The sequence below is a fragment of the Calliopsis andreniformis genome, chromosome 10 (assembly GCF_051401765.1).
Source record: "Calliopsis andreniformis isolate RMS-2024a chromosome 10, iyCalAndr_principal, whole genome shotgun sequence".
NCBI lineage: Eukaryota > Metazoa > Arthropoda > Insecta > Hymenoptera > Andrenidae > Calliopsis > Calliopsis andreniformis.
The window spans coordinates 13,009,812-13,031,926 of NC_135071.1; the positions used below are offsets into that span (position 1 = coordinate 13,009,812).

General features: G+C 34.9%; 1 protein-coding gene across 1 annotated transcript in view; it reads left to right on the forward strand.

Annotated features, from left to right (window-relative positions):
- The window catches only part of LOC143184638 (uncharacterized), a 68,610-nt gene that overhangs the window by 31,797 nt on the left and 14,698 nt on the right, over positions 1-22,115 (forward strand). The window lies entirely within an intron of this gene.

A 22,115-nucleotide genomic window follows, 5' to 3' on the forward strand; every position in this document is an offset into this window, starting at 1 on the left:
ATTGAAGATACTATGTGTAAACTATTAAAATTGTTTTTTAAAAGAATAGCATTGCAAAAAATGAATCAGTTAAAAATAAAGTAATGTGTAATAATTTAAGTAACATTATGTGTATACTTGACCAGGTGTGATTTAAATCAAGGAAAATTTATTTATCTTCTGAATGCTGCAGGCGCTTGCAGATTATCACATTTTAACCCCTTGACGTCAAATGGCGTTTCTGACGCGTCATGCATTTCCCGCGAAGAAAATACTTTTGGAAGTTTCCAAAATTATATCTACGCATTACGTATTTATTGGTTCTACAAAAATATTTTAGTTAATTTTGATGAACATGTTTCTATAAAATGACAGATTTTAATGAAACAAATTTAAATATTACATTCTAAATATATTGCAGTTTAATGAATAATTTAATTTTAATTAATTTAAGAAAAAGTGAAAAAATCGTGGCTTAGTCCACTTTTGCTCTCAATGCCTCATTTCAGAAACGAAACAACGAAACTAATGAAATTTGTCAAGTCTTCCAATCTAATCTACAAAGAACATTATTTTAAATTTTCAGAAACTATTATAGCTCGTGAACTAATTTATACAAAAATTTATACCCACGTATAACTCCATTTTAATAAACCCAATGGAATTAAATAGCATTATTAGAAATTTCAAATAGCTAACAACAATTCTATACAAAAAAATACTACAAGTCAGACGCATTTCCGTGTTCCACGCATCCATACATATGCATATTCACAGAATATTTTATTTTCGTTTGAAATTTAATGACTGACTCGAACATGAAAATAGCCAAGATACGAATGAGTACGATTGAATGCAGGATCATCAACAAACTCATTAGACGACTGACCAGCGAATTTACGGCTGTTTGATCATTAGATACGCCCTGGCGAACAAACAGTGGCGGCAATAAAAATGTATATTTTAGTCGCGCGGGATTTAAACGTGCGCCATTTGATCGGTTGACTCGTTCCAGGGGAAATTTACGATTCTCTCTTGGCGAACGGAAAATTTCCGCAAAATTCGTCAAGTTTAGTCTCGTTTGTCGCCTCTTTTTTTTACACGAACGCCTCCCTTCTTCCCTCCAGGTCGCGTCGAATCGATGGTTGGCTGTCGCGGTGTAACGATTCATTGACTTAAGAATTGGAATAATCGTTTCGACAAAAAGCTCCTCGGTCGATTAAGACTGTCGATTTAGCGGACGATTGACTGGTGCTCCTAAAAATTTATTGGTCGATCGAGGTTAAGTGCTTCCGCTTCTTGTAACGATGTTACGGACCGTATGTGATATAGAAATGGTTTTTTATTGACTTAAGTAGCAGCGTTAGTTTGATTTTTAAATAAACGTGTAATTGGTGAATGTGTCAATTTTTATTTTGTAGTACAGATTATTTTCAGGAAATTAGTGGTCATAAAATATCGTAAAATCAATGAGTAAAGATAAAGGAAGCGAAAAGATACAAACATTAATGTTTCATAAATATCCTCTATATTAATTTCACTTAAATAAGATACAGGAATTTATAAATTATTTACTATTTATACAAAATATTCTTCTTTTATACTCCAATTACTTAAAAAGAAATATTATCTATTTCCATGTAAAGAAAAATTGAACGATGTTATTTTTGTATTATTATTCAGGGAATGTTAAATACTGTTTCCAGAAACTGCACAAGAAAGTTTCTTTTAGAAAGAGTTTGATATTCAGTGAAATAATGAATTCTTGGCAGTTCTTTTAGAAGAGTACGCGAAAGGTGGCTACAAGTGAGGGAAAATAGATCAAGCCCTTTCTCTGCCATACTCCGCGTGTATCTTTCATCATGGAAGGGTCTTATATCGGAAATTCAGCAGCTTTCCGCCTATAAGAGACAGAGTGAAAGAACTCGAGTGTTATTCTTCTGCCAACTTCCTTCTTCTTTGAAATATCGCCAGCCATCGGTCGATTTGGCACGTTTCATCGCACCAGCCAAACGTGTAAATTTATTTCTTCTTTTTCAGCATTTAACGGACCTTACCTTTCTGTCTTTTCGTTATTCTGATAGATTTTTCTTCGAAATAATCGGAAAATAGAGACCTGTGATATATTTTTTCTCTGTTCATATAGAAATTTACAAATTTCATCTTGCAATATTTTTACATTAAGAATTGAAAATAAATATGTGGGGAGTTTAATGACGATGAATTTGTTGCTTATAAGTCACCCATCTTGAATTATTATTAAAAAAAATTACATCAATATCATACTATTTTTGTAAAAAGTTATGATTTATATATTTTTCTGAATTTGTGTTATTTCTCGTAATTTTAAATATATTCTCAATATTTTATCTAATTAACACATACCTAAGTGTTGCAGTAGCTTTTTAATAGTTGTTAAAAAAGAAAGGTAGTGCAAAAATCAAGAATTCTTATTAATATTTCAACTCTATGAAAACTTGGGAAGCTGCATACGAACTTGAATGACAATGTTACAATTACAAAGTGGTCAGATGTACGAGCGATTCGTATCTCGCTTTAAACCGGAAGTGGGTCATATCGCCGGCACGATTGCTCGGGTTCAGATTTTTATGACACAGTGATTGTGTTTCGTTGCAAGGAAACATCGCGGGAAGTGTTTATTACCAGGACAATAAAATTTGTGTACACGCGATGAATAAATAAGAAATTTTTCCAGTTAAATATAGTTCAATAGATAAAAAAGTGATGTTTACTGAATATTTACTTACATAAAATAAAGTTCCTAATTTCACTGGCTGCGATTTTAATTTATTTACTGAAGAAAAATCGTAGCAATTTTTAACTAAAGTAGAGAATAGTTAATGGGTGGCCAAAGAACGAGAAGAAGTCTAATATATTTGAAAATTGCAGCTTATCTACTGCTGTGGAAAAAGTAAAGGAAAATTCCATCTTGCACCCCTTCACCTATGATCTTAGAGAAAAGAAAGATATAGAAGAAATATTTGCAACTTTTTTCTGAAGACAATTTATGCAAGATCAATACAGGAGTTTTTTGAAAATTTCAGTTTTGCTTCAATAAATAAATACAAGCAAATCTGTCAAAAAGGTGATAGATTAAATTAGCAGCACTGTTCGAATCAATACATTTACACATACACATACCAGTTACTATATAAATTTAATTTTAATAAGTTGGTAGAATTGATATTGGACAAATTATCATCAAAAGAAGAATAGGTCGAAATGAGGAAATATTCCTTCTATTCTATCTTTCTTTCCTCTAAGCCTATTATTACATTCTTATTTGCTCTTTCCTAGAGTGCACATATACCTGCACCGAGATGAGTCGGAAATACTGTGCTGCAACCTTGAATCGCAGTGTATCGACGTTACTTCACCAGAGACCCTGAGTTAGGGTTGCTTTCGTAATCGTAGCAAAACGGAATTCACCTGGGGCTCATTACACATGCTCGAACCGTGAGTGTTAATTAAGCCCGTTAAATTCCTTGCGCGCTCAGCTCTTTAACTGTACAGGATGCCCCGTGCACCTCGACTAGCCTGTCTTTCGAGTGTTTGGAGATAAAAGGAACAATAGGAGAAAATTCAGTGTACATTTTATTTTGCACCTCTGTGTGTCGAATGTTCTACACTTATTAGTTACTAATTGTTAGTGTCAAGACTGTTGAGTCATTATACCGTCAGTAATCCTGCATTCCAGCACAATTATATCGCACAGGTACTTGAAAAGTGAGGAAACTCAAAAAACATGATTCTTGAATTACAGCCTTAAATCAGTTTGAAAAATGCATCAGTGAAAGTTTGCTATAGTTAAAGATCGAAATTATAGAATTTCTTCAAAGAACTCTTCAAATGTAAATTACAAACTATTTGAATTTAAAATATAACAGTAAAAAATGTCATGTGAACGTGTGATTGAGAACGCTTAATTTTTTAGTTAAATAAATCAGGCCACTCAATCGCCTAATTTCGATTAAAAATTCATGAATTTTTTCACAGGAACAAATAAAGAATAACGAAAACAAATAAAAATGGAAAGAATAGCCAGAGTACCGTACGTGGAAATGCCTTTACAGGTCAGAAACGCTTCTTTTTGTACTGGCGCGGTGGAATTGTCCTCTTTCGTGGAGTCGATAGTACTGTTACGACTCGAAAATCCTCTCATTCGAGACACGTAGGTGATCCCACGGTGCCGTGACTGTTACAGCTCTTTCCTATTACTTGAAACCATTGCCTCCCGACTGGAGCGCGTCCTTACGTAAAAATTATTCAAGAGAAATTCATCGCTGTGTGTTTGCACAGACACAGATACACACATCACACAGATGCACGAGTCGTTTCACTTGGCGAGAGTTAATAGGGCATGAAATGTGCTCTTATTACGTTAAGTTCGTTCTCGTTCATCATTAAATGATCCTATAATCGCAACCATTTATAACATTGTTGTTCGCGGCTTCTAAATACACGATGATAGCCATTCCACGAAGACTTGGTCATAGTCGAATGAAAGATATCTGAGATGGGAGCAAACATTTCATCTAGATTTTGTTAAAATTTTAAATTATCTTACTTAACAGAAAACATATATTAAATCATGTATTTTATTATATTTACAGTACGCAGACAGTTTAACAATAAGCTTTTTAAAGTAACCAAAAAAATTATTCTTTTTTTGTAGGCGATCCTTCTACGTCTGCTATATAATTTCAGTATGTACACATAGTTTATACTGTTATTACAATGTTAACAACGTACATTTTTTACATAGACTTTCTTTTCAATTATGGGCAGTGTAACTAATTAAATTTCGAACGGAACAAAGAATACTAATAGTAAAAACAATCCTACTTACTTAAGAAATCGATAAGTAGTTAAAGTGTAAAAGGATAGCAAAAAGAGTTTGCTAAATTAGATACGTTGAGCTTGTATTTTTTTTTAGCTTCAAAACGTGAAACTATCTTGCCCTAATGCGAATCTATACGCCAGGATTTACTGTTCCTTATCTTTATCTCCTCGTTTTACTACTCAGCTCACGTAAAATACATGATTGGAGAATTTAATATCGCTATAAAACTTATTAAGACATTGTTCCACGGTTAGTTAAACATTTATTGGTGGATTCACTTAAGTAACAATTATGTAGCAATATTTCTCTGCCATGAGCTTTAACTGCAAGACTAAACAGAGATATAGGTGAGAATAACCTTGAGTGTGTTGCAGTCAATGCATTCTTTATTGGTATTCCATTAATGAAATAAAAAAGCAGACATAAAAGCCAAGAAATAGAACCTAGTTAACTAGTTTCATCCTCCAAGTATTATAAAGTATATTTATCTTTCGGTATTTTGTATATTTTTGCATAGGTATTATATGGATTCTCTGCTTTTTTTGCAAGAGTGTCAGGTGGATTCTGCATTTTTTTATATAGATATTAAGTGGGTTCTGTACTTTGTTACATATGTGTTAAATAGGTTCTGCATTTTGTTGCATAGATATTGGATGGATTCTGCACTTCGTTGCACAGGTATTAAATTAATTTTGCACTTTGTTGCTTATAGAAATCTCCCATAAATGCATAAAAATTCACAGTCTACTAATGATCGCTACTCTTAACTCGCAACATTCTCTTAAAACATTTATAAGAATTAAATCTGAACTATAATTAAATCGTTGATTTAATGTAAGAGCGGAAATAATTATGGCACAAGGTTGATAAAAAAGGCCATATTGCAACTAATAGTGTTAAAATACAACCATAGCCAAGATACAATATCGACATTACTATTATTATTTTATGATCATAGCGGTAAGCTATTTTAAGCACCTGGATTGAGTACAGTATATCTTTGAGTATCTATAAAAGCAGGGGATTGTGATTGCTAATTAACGTAGTCACTGTTACTGGGAAACTTGTTTCACGTTTTTTCTGAAAAGATACGATTATTAAGATAGTGAGCTTTCAAGGTGTGTGAGCTGTACTCCAAATATCACAAAACTAGAACGTACATTTTTATTATATACAGTTTTTTACATGGATATTTTATATGGATGCATTTTTTAATGTAGTAAAAGTATGAAAATTAATAGATGGTTTAGACACGTTTTAGAAACCTTAAACGTCTGATTGTATTAAAAAGAATCTATTAAGAAAGTTTCTTAATGGATCCATTTTTTTAGATAAAGGATTATATTATTAAATCTGATTGTTAGTATCCAGAATATCCTTGTCAGTTTGCTACTTTTACTCGACAGATACGAGATACATAAATTCAGCAAAAATAAAATAATAGAGTAAGAGAAGTATTATTATTAAAAATAAGTAGTACCACCCCAAGAAAACATCTACAAAAGGTGAATAATAAAAAACAGTATACAAAAACTAAAACAGATATTCGATTAAAATTAACATAAAAATTGAGTGGTCACGAACCAGACTCATTTTTCATCCTTTCCAATTTTAGCTTCTGCTGATTTCTTTATCCCCATCGAACAAGCTAGGAAATATCTTTATTTATGGCGGATAAATAATGTCCAAGGGATCAGGTGCAGCTGGAATCAACATTCTAAACGTGATTATATCCAGAAAGTATGCGAGAGTTGCATTCTTGCCATGTACCTAGTGATATCGTTCCTCATCAAACTATGAATATTAATGGCCACGCAATTGTAATAATCACGATCTTCTTAAATGTCATGCTTGACTAAATTCTCGTCTACACGACTGATTTATAAATATCGTTTCAACTGTACGTAGCGTAAAATATTGTCTAGAATTATCGATTCACGTTGCGGTTCGTAATTACCATAACTGTCCTCGCGCAACAATCCTACACGAGGTGCAAAACTATTTAAGCTACTGACACATAAGCAGTTGTATTAATTCTATGATCAATGACCGTAATTATAGCACATTCCAGATTTCCCTTTTCTTTTTCCTATTTTTTTATATATCTACAGCTGTTACAGTTGAATTAACACTTAGCTTGTAAATAATTATGCTTGTTGCCTCAGGGATCCAATCAGTAATTTTATTAGCATTTTCAAAGTTTAGAACTCTTACAGTATTATTTAAATGAATAATGTGGATGGGTATGTTACTCCTTTAATCATTGAAGGATACATTACGAAACGTGGAAAAATGTAGAAGTGTGAGAAACTTCAGGTAGGAGTAGTTCATTATAAAATAATGGATTGGAAAAACGAAGAACAGTAAAGTTAAACCTCAGCTATGGTAATTGAGATAAAACAACACTTTTCTAACTCAGTATCAGATGACTGTAGATTTATTCGGCCTTGTCACAAGAAAGGTCAGTTCCTCTAAATTATCTTCAAGATGAAAAGTAGGTATTTGCTAAGTCTGTAGTAAAGTTCGATAAATTCAAGAGTAGATTCTAAATTTTCATTAATTGAATTAATATTACTTGACAGAAATAATAAGGTAACTCGAATGATTTGTTTTCTCGAGTATCACTTTTTATTTCTATTATTTGCAATAATTTTATTATTACACGTTATCCACACTATTCACAGTATGTACACGTTATACATGTTTAAGAATGATTGAAACTATAACATTCTTTTTAAGAAAACAGTTGGTTTGTGACTTACGATTCCTTTAATAAATTTAATCTTCTCAACGAATAAAACGCGTTCCAATAAAAAGATTTCAACTTTGAAAACTAGATCAAGAACAATTTTGCGGTCTATTTTTTTAACAGATCTCCATCAATAAAGTGTTATAGACTTCTGATGCAGTGATTATCGCATATAATTTTTATATACCTTACACAATTCTTCAATATTCTTCAACTTTCCTTACATATATTTGTCGACATCAATTCATAACTTCTCGATCGTATTGAAATCTAGAGATCGAGTTATTTCATCACATGAATCCATAATTTATATTTATGATGATTTTAAAAATATCTTGACAACGCATGCAGCAGTTTTGGATCATTATCCGCCTGAAAGAATAATTCTCCTTAGCAATACGTTTTCCAGCTGCAACACAAGAGACTGAAGCCTATCGAAGTAGAAGAAAGCACTAATAATGTCGGCGAGCCGTCGAATTGCGAGAGATCATGCATTAGAATCTATCAGAGCGTGTCTGAAGGAGTTGCATTGATTTTTCATCGATTCCAGTTTGCTGCCAATATTAAATACTCCACGACAGGGTCGGTCTATCATTTGCACTGTTTACAGCCACGTTTCCACTCTTCTTCTATTCAGTAGGAACGCCTTTGAAAAATTAATCCCATTTACATTAAATTGGCTGTGTTTGCGAAACAACTCGGTCGTGAGTTATTAAATTCTAAACGGATCGACTGGTCTCGCGCAATTGTTGGTAGCGTAAACTGTAATTTCCTTTCAACGTTTTTATTTCATATATTTCACATGTTTCTTCCATACATGAATATTAGTCGAATTTTAGTTGTGGCTGGAAAATTTTGAATCACTTGTGATTTATATGACAGACCACAATTTACAAAATGCAAATTATAAATTGTGATGAGTTTACAATATGGTATTTATATTTATTTATAATGCTGTATAATATCTGTTTTTTGTCTTCTTAGCTATAGCTAGATTTTCACGATAAATTTCCTAGGAAAATTATACCTAACTAAATTTAAGATCTAGAATATTAGGTTCAAGTAGAAAGAGCATTTTAATTAATTAACACTGTGTAGTAAAGATAAATAATTAGGTTTCCAAACATGACAAATGTGAAATATACCTAATTATTCAAGCTTAAATAATAGTTTGAAATTATTACAAAAAAATGTAAATCGTACAGAAAAATATTCATAATTGGTATGAGCACAATTTATCACATTCCAAGTTATTTATTTCGTAAGAAAACTATTGTTAAATAGAACAGAAACTAATCTCCGATACTAGACAGCTTAAATTGAACCTGGCACTATCGAGCGTATTCCATTTACCCGACAACTATTTACATAATTTCCTTTTTTTATTCCGATCAACGACCCAAGAACAAGTCCTGGTCACGCGATTGATCAAGTCGTCAGCGCAGTATCGGAAGCGAGCGATTTGTCGCGCAGATTTGGCTCGAATTTTAGCGAATTACCTGCATGCAAACTAATTTCCTCCATCCTCATTTCTTTTCTTCAGAAGTTCTGGTAAAAAATACACCTTCTAGATTTATCATAAAGGTTTCCATTTCTTCTCCCCAAGGCGGAAAAAATGATTAATAGTCTCTTAAATTAGAGAATATAATGAAGCTGGAGGAGCATGTGACTTGAAAAATATGTTCCGCTGAAGTGCCAACAGATTAACTAGTTTACAGGAAACTTCACTGATGATACCAAAGTGAAACAGTTAGTCTCAAGGTCTCTGTTATATATGATACCCATAAATATTGCTCAATGCTACGTGCTACAAGTATCAGGAAGGACTTTTTAAATCAACACTAGACTGTGTTATCATATGAGAACACGCTGCTAGTGACTTGATATAGTGACTCTAGCAGAACTTATAGAACTGATCGATATAGTGACTAAATGCTGTCGTGACATCCTTTATAAAAACAGTATTTATGCATATGTATAAGTATTAATTAACATACACTTCGCAGTAGAATTAGGATCACTAATTTTGGGCCAAGAAACTGTTAATCTTTGAGCTGCTGTAACTTTGCAAAAAAAAGTCGTACAACAGTGAGTCTGGATTCATCTTAAAGGGTAGGGCCTCTACTTTTCTAATCCTTAATTGAATTTTTTTCGACGATGCTTTTTTACTCGACTGCAAACTGAGAAAGGGAAGATGATTTCTCGAATATTTTCCAAATTCAATCGATTCTCCAGAAGTTGATCAATTTTTTTCGGGACTTATTTTGCAGTAAATTTCAAAATTGGAATCTCCTCTTTCCAATGAGATCATAAAAATTGATGTAGGACTTTTTGTCGCCGATTTATCGCACTTTAGACAAAAGGTGTGAATCCGTCATCAAAAAAGTGCAAGGATCCAAATTTCGAAAAAATTGTCCATCAAGAATTTTCTTGTATCTAAGAGAAGCATATGTGGCTCCCTATCCTAGTTTGGCCATCGATAATACATAGTTTGAAGTTAATCGACACAGCAGTGTTTAGAAATCATATCAACTAGTCAGACAATTTTGCTACTCACACTCTAGATTTCAGACTCTATAATTCTATTTCTAACTGAAGATTCTTAAAAATTTTCTCCACAGAATGCTCCACAAACTCCAGACCACGCAAAGATAAAAATAAAAAGGAACAAGACTTCATTTTTGAGACTTTACTTTTAAAAGAAATGGAATTCCATAGAATATACCTAGAACAGAGGGTTTAGGCCCAGACAACACTGTAGATGGATTTTAGAGACTATAAAACAGGGAATAAGAATTATTCATATTCAAGCAAAGCAAGTATGTCCTCCTGAATGCCCCATCTCTTACTGAAGCACTGCGATCGCGATTCCGATTCCAAACAGGAACAACACGTAACGCTGTCTCGCCTCCGACTCCTAAGCATTCTTTCCTCCGCCCTCACATTTTTATTCCCTGTGGGACGATGGAATAAAGTCGTATAAAATAAAAATCCGAGCAGAAAAAGGGGAAGACACGGTGCAGCAGCAGGGCACGAGAAAAATACATTTTGATTCTAAATATAGCAGGTCGTTGGACGGATTTAGAAATCCTGCTTCGTCCGTGTTTTTAGAGTTAGGAAGAAAAAGACGATGGATCCACGGCCGTCGGGATTCTTCTAGCTGCAGCTCTCTTCCACTTTTACTGGCCACCAAGCGTGCAACGTTCTCTTCTAAGGGAATACCCCCATAAAATCTAAAATAATTCCCATATTTTTGACGCAGACTTCGGCGACGAGGAACGAAACGAGGAACGCCAGGCGCGAGATTCCTGTGGCCTGTATTCGTTCTGTTGGCTGAGATGTTTCGTTTTATTATCATTTTTCTGGTGATTATAGTGATGGGAATTGAACTCTGCGTGAAGAGCTCGGGTTTTAGGTGCTTTTAATAAGTAGTTTTTTAATTGTACGGTGTTCTTCTTTCAGTAGAGTATTATTGGTGAGTGTCTGTTTAGAATCTCCAGAGTTTGGACTATAATAGGAGCAATTGTGGATGGAATATATTTCGGTCTGTATTAGGTGTAACATGTATATTGGAAGTTTTGAAAGGTAAAACAATCTTAATATTTAAAATAATATTTATTATTTTCGAAAAATTCTTTTTTCCATCTTCTTTAAGCATCTTAGAAAAAGGCAACTATGCAGCCTTATTCCTGTTTACAGGAATAAAACAAAATTTTTAAGTTACTTCGAAATACATGCTAAATATGTAGATGCAGATCTCCAAGTTAAAAATTGTGTGGATCGTCAGTGCTCTAGGGTTAAGTCCACTTGTTTCCTGCATAATACACATTGACTCTAGGGTCCAGATACAATTTCGAGGTTACTTAAGAATGGCTAATTTTGAACTTGCATTATTCTTCATCTCGCCGATTCGATTCTTCTCAACGACTTCCACAGTTTTAAAGAAAACCTTGTATTTTCCGCGGTCAGACAGCCTTTTGGGAGCACAGTGCGTCTCGACGTCGATCGTCACCTATTATCAGCGTTCAAAGTCGCTTCTTCCTCGCGCGATAGACACGATTGGTCGGCGAGCTCTTAACGCCTGCAAAGGCTGAGGCAGCTCTCGTAAGATATAATAAAATAAGATAGATATGGGGGCCCGCGCGTTCTTCAGGCCTGACAAAAACATTCTTGCTCGGTGAGCTGTGAACCCGCCCCCTCGAGACAGCCGACTTTCAATATTCGCGTCCATTGAACAACGATTACAGCCGTGTTCCCGTTGCGTGTACGTACGTGCCTCAAGACTTTTATACACTGTGCTCTCCCAGCCGCTGAAATTCTTTCACGTGGAAATATTGGAAAGGGAAAACGTATACGGAGGCGTTTATGAAGAATTAAGTCTAACGCGTTCCAACGGGATCTCTCAAGCGTGAAAAAAATTACACCGCCGCGCTTTCCAAATGCCACGAATCGCGCCTGAACCTTGTCATTTCCACTTCTTGCCGTAGTCTACACTGTGTGTGTGTATATGTGTGTGTGTTCGGTACTTGGGAGGCATTAGACCTTAATCCTTCCTTACGTGGTATCTTTTATTCTTTTCAAATTGAGTTTAGAGTATTTTTTTAATTCAAAATTAAAGAATCCTAAATTTGAATTCTTACAAGTGGTAGAAATAAGAAAATAGTCGTGGAATCATTTTTTAGTTGTTCATTATGGACTCTGTGTGTACATTAGACCTTAATCCTTTGTTACCTGATATCTTTGATTTTCTTTAAATTGAGTTTACAAAATTTGTTAAATTTAAAACTTAAGAATTCTAGCTTTGAATTCTTACAAGTGATAGAAATAAGAAAATAGCCGTGGAATCATTTTTTAGTTGTTCATTATGGACTCTGTGTGTACATTAGACCTTAATCCTTTGTTACCTGATATCTTTGATTTTCTTTAAATTGAGTTTACAAAATTTGTTAAATTTAAAACTTAAGAATTCTAGCTTTGAATTCTTACAAGTGATAGAAATAAGAAAATAGCCGTGGAATCATTTTTTAGTTGTTCATTATGGACTCTGTGTGTACATTAGACTTTAATCCTTTGTTACCTGATATCTTTGATTTTCTTTAAATTGAGTTCACAAAATTTGTTAAATTTAAAACTAAAGAATTCTAGCTTTGGATTCTTACAAGTACTAGAAACAAGGAAATAAAGATGGAACAGTCTTTTATTTATTTGAAGAATAGTTATAGGGTGTTGCAAATTTGCCACCCTCTATATCTATATAGCCACTTACAATGTACATCATTTTGGCACTTATACTACTTTCCGCAAGACCGCTTCAATCATTCAAAGAACATTGTTATCCTCATGTGGCTGTGGTAGCAGTCAAAGTCTTAATCTACTGTAATAATCTTGAGTATATTTTATTGCCAGACATATCTTGTCTCCTGTGAACACTTCTATCATCAGTTTTCTGGTCAAGGAGACGAAGTGCTTTCATCTCAGCTCCATAAAGCGAACGTTTTATTAGGTCGTAATAGTATCTCCAAGGAATTCAACGCGATCGATATGAAAAGCATTTACATCTGTGCCAATGGTCCTTTGCTGGCCGATGGGAATGCTTGGAACTAAGAACCTCGTTCTCCCTCGTTCTGCGGAAGCAATAATTCATCGCGATCGGTTGCATGGTTGCTTAGAAATCGCGCGTGTTGGTAATTAATTTCTAGCAATTATCGTCAGCGCGTTATCGACACGCCGCGAAACTCTCTGCAAATCGGCCCAAATATGGCATCGCTTTTCGTGCCAGGGGATCGCGGTGTTCCAACGACTAGGTGCTTCTTTCCCTCTTGGACGATGATAGCCTTCCTCGGGACAATGGGAACGCGATAATTCATTATCCAGAAGGCAATCAGTGGACTCAACAATATGGAGACTCTGAACGTTATGGTGTGTAATCACATTCGACCGCTGAGATATAATAATGCCGCGTTCTCACGCGTGGAACATTCATTTTTCTGAATTCTCATTTTCCAATGGCGAAGTTCTGTTATTGCATAGTCTACAAGTGAAAGTCTGAATCAACGTGAACTAAGGACTAAATTGTATAGTGATAGAAGTAGTGCATCTGAAAAGCTTTGAAAATTAAGGAATTGTTTGAAATTCATTTTGGAATATTTTAATATTTGAATAGTAATATTTTTAATTTCGATATCTTTGAGTATTAGAAGATTGAATATTGGAATGTGTGGACATTTAAATATTGGAATACTGGAAATTTGAGTATTTAAATGTTCAGATATTTGAATATTAACTAATTTTAATATTTAGTTACTAGGATATTTGAAAATTTGAAAATTTCAATATTTGAATATTAGAGAATGCAATATTTAAATATTATAAAATTGAATGTTGGAATATTTGGAACTTTAAATATTGAAATATCGAAAAAATTGAGTATTTAAATATTCAGATATTTGAATATTGACCAATTTTAGTATTCATGTACTAGAATAATTTAAAATTTGAATACTTCAATATTTGAGTATTAAAAAATTCAATACTAGAATATTTCAAAATTTAGCTGTCGGAATATTAGAAAATTTAAGCGCTGGAATATTTAAATATTCGAAGATTGCAAAATTTATATATTTGAAACTTGTAAATCATGAGTAACTATGATATATATAACTCGAGGTGAAAATTGTAACTTGTGTAACAGAGCACTTTATGATCGTATCTAAAAGGTAGACTCGATGTGGAAAAACGGCATTACTTGTAGTCGACTCGACTCGATTTACCTCGGTTCATGCTCACATTATCTCAGTGCTCCAGTATAAACGTAATCTATTAAGACATAGTAAAATACACACATACATAATGCATCTGGTCAAGTGAAAGGACTTTCATTTTATAACACTGAACGAGTGCCCAGATCGATTTCAAAGTACCACCTGTATCTTAAACAATTTGTTCACAAGAGTTCACTATTTACTTATTTCATGGTGAATTTTACAGAACAGTGACACAAATCATGTTCAAAATAATAAAGTAGATATTGTAACATCGTCGAATTATTTCGTAATAATTACCCTGCGAATTTTTATGCAAACTCAAACTTTTATAAATACATTTTAAAAACAGAATAAGAGTAAAAGCCTGTCTCATTTTTAAAATATTGCAATGCCTACTATGCTTTTGATATTTTACACATATGGTTTTGTATATATGTGCTGGTAATTATGAAAGTGTTCTAAGTCAATGCTTGAAAAAAATTGAATTTATTCAACTGTTTTAATAAATAAATTAATAAATTCAGCTTTTTTAGATTTTTAACTTAGACCAATTTCATAATTATTCAGTTTGCACTTTTCTGCAAATTTAAATTTTCTGTAAATGCACAAAAATTTACAGTCTACTATTGACTATTTACCTATCAACTACTTAAATATTTATTTTTATTTTTTTATTTAAATTATATATTTCTTATTCATGGAGCTCAACAAGAATCAGAAACCAAGGGATAGAAGACTAAACTGCTCACATTGTTTCTCTCACAAATCGTTTTCGAACAGGTACTCGTGTCTCGAGTAACGTTACACCTCGCACAAGGCACAGGACACCGCGCGAAACCCACGATACCTGTAATTCACACAAGTGCCCTATTACAGGCCAAGTAATTGCTGATTCAGGAATGAAGGCCCGCTTAATGCGCCATTAGTAGCGAGTGGCATGCAAAATTCGAGAAGGAATAGTCTTGGATAATGTGGGAAACGTAGTTACGCAGCTTATAGATTATTATTATCAACCATGGGCTGCTTTTTTATTAATCTTTAGCTTTGAATTCGCTGTCTTTTTTTGTGCAATGTAATTTTAGTTTCAAGATTTTTATCCTTATGTTACTTTTACAGTAATAGATACTTTTATTGAAAACATTATAGTATTAGTGTATTATAAGTCTGTGTCAACACACCTTGATATGTCACTATTTTTCTCAAAATAATATTTCTTAAATAATGATATCTATATATTACATAATTTGAGAAAAATATAAGATGACAATTTATGACATGTGGAGTCACCTATTGGTTCACCTAATCTTAAAATCACTATCTAGAAAAATAAGAAAACCATGACATATCAGGTCCTCCTATCTGATTACAGAAATATTGTAAAAATTATAAAAAACAGGTCTAAGTATCAAACATGTCTATCTTTACCTCAAATTCTCATTATCGAAGTAAAAAATTCATAATTCACGTATCCCCGTTGCCCGATGCACTCACACAAATCTGCGCCTAAATATTTGCTCAAGTAGAGCTGCGTTCGAGTAATGTGCAACTTTGACAGCAAGTGGCGCGGACAATTTTAACGACGCTGACGAGAGAACGTCCTCTTGGTTAATCGTCCCTGGGACACGTGAAACACGTAAAACTCGCGTGTCCGAGATGGAAGCAATAAAACGTAGAGACTCAACAAACGGCGTGAAAGAAGTCGTAGAATAAACAGAAATCCAGTCGTCCAGACTCATTAGTCAACCTCAGGGGCAGGTGTCTATGATTAAGAGTATCGGGGTCTAGCGTGTCCAGCGTCGGTGGCGGCAGCCTGGCGAGACGCCAAAGTCTTAATTCTTACAACGACCCAGACGAACTTTCGGTCGCACCGATTATTACTGCCTCTCTCCAACCTCCTTGGCCACTGGCCAAACATGTTGCAAACATGCTCTGGAATTCTCCGCGCGGACACCTTCGATACGCGTATCCCACGGCGCGAGGAACTTCGATTCTACTTTCCTGAGGAAGAAAAATCACGAACCTAGGCTCCACCCAGATAGCACGTCTTGAAGACGTCTATTTTATATCCATTTTACGCCTTACGACATCTTAAGAAACATTCAACAGCGTACGTCTTAGATACTTGCGAAATTTATGTCCATTAGACGTCTTAACATTTAGATTAAATAGATTAACACGTTGACTACCATCTGAAATTCATCAAAAATTCTACCACTTTGGCAGTGAGTCCACCCTTTGAAAAGATTGTTCTTAATTCATTTTCATAATTATTTTAAAGTGTTTTTCCTCATTTACTAACTATCGCTAGAATTGTGTATATTATTATCATCCATAATTGTGTAACTTATTGTTATTCACAGTCACGTAAAAATTGTCACCCATAGGTGATATGGCAGTCAAGGTGTTGACACTATTTTGCAGAGAATGGTTAGACACATTGATTCAGTGCGACATCGCTCTCAAAAGGAGTAATTTCAGTTCGCCACCCCTTTGAACCCGAAAGCCACCCAGGAGAAGCAGCTTCCGAATTCTCCTACTTCGATCGAAACGCGTAACCGTGAATTCGCAGCGTTCTCTTCTACCGTTACCAAACTGGTCGCAAGAAATCGTTCAATGGTCGTCACGAGATCACATTAATCGTGGACACGATAGCGGTGTTTTTCTCTCTTTTCCCGTGCTTCCCTGGCCCCCCTCGTTGTCCCTCGGCGTGTGTCGGTGTCGCGAAGAAAAAGCACCAGCGGCCAAGTCCACAGAGAGAGATTCAGCGAGGTCAATGAATCTGATCTGGAAAGCGACTGTTGGTGGCTCCGCTCGTGGGAGCCAGAGCGCGTAGGGAGCCACGCAGAGCTGCGATTTCGATGCCTCCCAGAGGCAGTGGCTTCTTCTTCCTCTTCTTCTCCTCTGCCTTCGAGGTATTCTTTTTATTTTTTCTACCCACTAGAATCGCGATGCTCCAGGATCCTGTATTCATGTATCGTGTACAGGGTTCCCTGTGGTATAGTCACGGTTCTCTTGCGTTAGTTCCACGATTGCTGCCCTGGGCTCCCTTGTTTCTGCTTTATCAGTTTATCTAGCTGCTACTTTGGCAACTTGGTGGAACAGTAAGGTAGCTCGGTGGTAGAGTGGGAGCTGATAGTGTCTGAAGGATTTCAGGTGAACTGCTAGCCTGGATCATGAGTGGGACTTTGTGCGAGCACTTGACCAGGTCTTGATGCAAGCTTCTTGGGTATAATGACTGGGTTGTGAGTTTACTTTTGTGTAGGTCTGGTTAAGTTGGATGAGATGATAGGTAACCCAGACAACTCAGTTTATATTTACGTATCTCGTAGTGTTGGGGAAATATGGACAATAGTTTGTGTGATATTAGGGATGACAGCTGCTCTGCTTTTGTGTATTCTTTTCTTTTCCTCAATATAGCATGTAGGCTAGTATATCATGAGATCATATTGTTATTATAAATAGTGTATATTATTATAGTATTATTATAGGATGAGGAGTCACATAATTAACAGAAAAATAAGTTAACTCATTCATGGCTCCAAGGGTCAGGTATAATCCTCGCCTGAATTATGTTGTTCAGCAGGTTATAAAACTCATTCGAGACCTACAGGCACATTCTTGAATTTTGGGTTATGAGGCCCTGTTCAACCTTTACAATTTCACTTTCACTTTCAATTTTAATCTCAATTTCAATTGAACATTAATCATTCATCTTTGTCGTTTCATAAATGGGAGTGAAAAAACATGACACTTATTAAAAGTAACAGCTTTTAAAACTTATAAAAAGTAGCAAATACTGCCCTGTACTTTAACAATAACTGGGTTCATTAACCTCTTTCGTTAAGAAGAGCTCCAAATAAAAAGGCACTAAATACCTGCAAGTGAACGTATGTGAACTAGAATTAGCCGAAGCGAAGGGAGTACGTACAGTGATCGTGTTCACCATGTAGCTCGTTTATCTCGAAGGGTGCCCCAAGGGTTCCGAGGTGACGCCTTAGCGGAGCAAACAAACGACCAGAGAAACAGGAAGTCAAGTGCAGAGAAAAAAGTTGTGTCCCCTAGGCAGAGTGTCAATGGCCGTGAGCAGAAGATCTACGAAGATCTTTGAGACGATTATCAACCGAATCTGTCGTCACGCTATAAAAACACTGAATTATCTAGCAATATATAACAGCAGTTTTGTAAAAATGGTCATCTAAGGTCTTCTGATGATCATTTCCAGCGTATAATTGCGTGGAATTGATTCCTTTTACATGGATCACTCACCAACTGCTTAGTGTATTAGATCTGTTGAAGAAAATGAATATTCTTTGTTAACCCTTTGTGGCCCAGTGGTTTCAGACTGAAGCTATATTTTCGTAGCTTATTATCATAAGTAGATTGTATCTTTTCATTTTCATATCCTAGGCCACCAAGGATACAAATTATGAATATCGAATTGAATTTATATGTTACTTTTAATGATATGCAATTCCAAAAAGAAGAGCTACAGAGGGAGCAACCAACAAGTGGCATCACCAGTTACAAATCAGAATGGGAGAAGTGCTTCAAAGGTCCTAGTCTCTTCATTCATAGATTACCACCACTATGAGATACTCAGCTCTTGGGGGCGTGGCTTGTGTGCTCTTGATTGTTTTTTATTCTCGCCCAGCGAAAAATAAACACCGAGTTACTCACGACTGATTTATCCTTTTGAGACAGTTCTATCGCCGCGGGCGCGATCCTCCAAGAAGTGTGTCACACTCGAGCGTGGTGCACAAGATGCTCCGAACGAGAGTCTGCACTGACTTAATGAATCTCACTTTTCGATCGGAGAACTCCTTTTTAAGTAACGCAACGTAGCTTCTTTACCAGCGTCACTTTAATAGGCTATTCGGTTCGAGCTCGATCTTAGATTGCTTGTAACTGTCAGCAAGGGTCCATTCTCCTTGAATTGGTTAGTTGAAGAATAGTACAAAACTTACCCATTTTCAAATAATCTCTAAGTCATACATGGACCCTAGACGCAAAGTCTCTTAAGTCACAGGGCAGATAGCGGACTCGATACATTCTAGCTCTAAGGTCCTGCTATACAAAATGCACAGAAGTACATTGCTACCAAACATCTCAAGATGCAGTTTTTGGACTTACACTTTTCTTCAAATCACTCAATTTGTCCTAAATCTGAACCCCAAAAAAAGAATAGCAATGAATAATTCTATCCATAAATCACAGAAAGCTCCAAAAACTAAGACGAACTTAAAATTCCATGAAATCTCGTCCATTTCGCTCATCAGGAAAAAAACAAAGCATGAGCGTAAAGATTTCAAGATTTGCTATCACGTTTTCCGCAACTCAACATCGCCGCAACATAATAGAACAAAAAAGCGGCAAAGAGACTTCGAAGTGCGTAAAAATGCAAACGACTGGTAGGAAAGGAAAAAAATCGCGCCTCGAATATCTTCGGAACTGGAACACGATCGCTGGCTGTCGATCGAGCATAACCTAGCTAGCAGAGAAACCAAGAGAAGCTGGTTTACTAATCACCCGAGAAACGCCGCGATTACAATCCCGTGGAATGTGCTTAGAGCCGTCGTTTCGAAAGGCTTCTACTCTCACGTTCCACCAGCGTTCGTGTGTTTTTTTTTACAAACGTGTATGTGTATCAGCTACAAGAATTTGTCTAAGTAAGACCAGCGAGATCGGTTTTAATATACAGGGTGAGGCGCCCAACTGTATCGCATAAAGCAGGGGTTCTCAACAGGGAGCCTCGACAAATCCATCGATTTGCGTTGAGGGTCAGTGAATCGGTAGGCAAAAGGGGAGGTATCGTTTAGGGATCAGTGGACTAATTTCTTTCCCCCCGAGATTAAAAGGGAGGCGAAGTGAAGTACTTGACAGCCACTTGCTGCCTCTTGATGTGGGGGTGATTTTGGAGCTTTTGTTCGTTTGATTGTTGTTAGTACCACTTTTATTTGCTTTGCTTATGTGCAAAATAGAAAATTCTTGAAAATTGACAAATACAAGTTTTTATTTACTTAATTACTTATGAAATATAGGTTTAGTGAAATTTATTCAAATATTTATTATTTAAAATATAGGTGATGGTAGATCTATGTGTTGGAAGATATTCCACTGAATTATACAAAAGTATATTTTCTCACGAGGTTGTAGTATATATAACATAATTAATAATAACAGCATTGGTCTCATCAAGCATTTTTTTTTACTTTTATGCTTATAATTGTGTTGAGATTTTAAAATTAAAAAAAATTATCACAATCTATGATTTTGTTGTAAATATAATTCATGTGTGTCACTTAAAAATTAAATTTGGTTAAAGCAAAGAGCAATTAACACTGTACAAAAAGGAATATGTAATCCTTTTATTTCAGAAGTTGTTTGTTACTCTCTCTCAGGTTATAGATATATATCTATGAATTTTTGCATTTCTTCATATGATCCACATCATATATGTAATATTCCTGGCCTCCGTAGATCAGAGAATGTTAGACATACTCATTGGAATCGTTTCGAAACCAGTCACATTATCCTAAGGAATTCCATGTAAATTAAATAGATTAATGTTGCCTGTAATTTGATTAGCGCCACTGATCTTGAGCGGAGAATGGTATTTAGTGCGATTCTACGATTGTGTAATTTTATAATGTTGCTGAGAATCGATCGGTTACGTTTGTTCATAGAAATCTGATTATTGAGATTGAATCAGAGTATTGAGAAACTCTTGATTTCTCAGAAGATTTTGTTAAATCCAATCACCTTTGCAAAAAATCATCACAAATATCGAAATTCAAATTTACAAATATTTCTGTATATAAATAGTGAAATTTAAGAAATACCAATATTTAAATACTCAAATTTTTCACACTTCAAATATACAAATCTATTTAATGTTCAAATTGTCAAAGACTTCCATATTGTTTTAATTTCCAGAATGCAATTCATTAAACAGAATCGCCTATTATCTTTCAAATAACTTGATATGTGGACCTGAGAAGCATAAATACTTAACTATTACTAGGCTCTCTGTAATATGCTTATTTAGAGAAAAAATAAATAATAATTTTTAAAAATAAATTCAAACACATACTAAAAAAAAAAAATTTTCTTTACCAGTTTTAAACTTATATCTGAACAAAAATCGCTACAAGCTAAATTAGTTAACCCCCAGCTGGCATCGTGTCAAACATTATAACGAAAGTAGTCTGTAGGAACCGTCGCGCCAGAAATCACCAAAGAGTATCCTTCAAATGTGTTTCATGACAAAACATTATTTAAAAAAAGGCCGAGCTGCCATGAATCACTCAAGATTGGTATAGCTCGTATAATACATGACCTTGTAACAACGAAAGTCTCCGAAGACATGGGCAGCATTGCTTATCCCAAGGCTCCTTCATCCTCTGCAATTCGCCATCAACTGCTAACACTTATGGCGTACCTCGTAAGTGAATTCTGATTATAAAAATTAATATCCCACTGGACCAAAGTTAGGTCTTATTCGAACCAAAAAATTATTAAGGTCTTATCAGAGTATGTCACTTCAGGTAGCTTCGAGTTAAGTAGAATCTCAATTTAGGAGACTTTGATTGTTTTATATTCTCTGTTATTCAGTGTTGGATATGATTATTTAAAAATCCATGGTTAAATAAAAGTCTAAAGAAATTTAAACTTAAGGGCACTTTAAGGGCACTTTAGCTATAAATTTGATCGTAAATATAAATTTGATTGTACCATTTGCAATGATGGACAAAAGAAAATT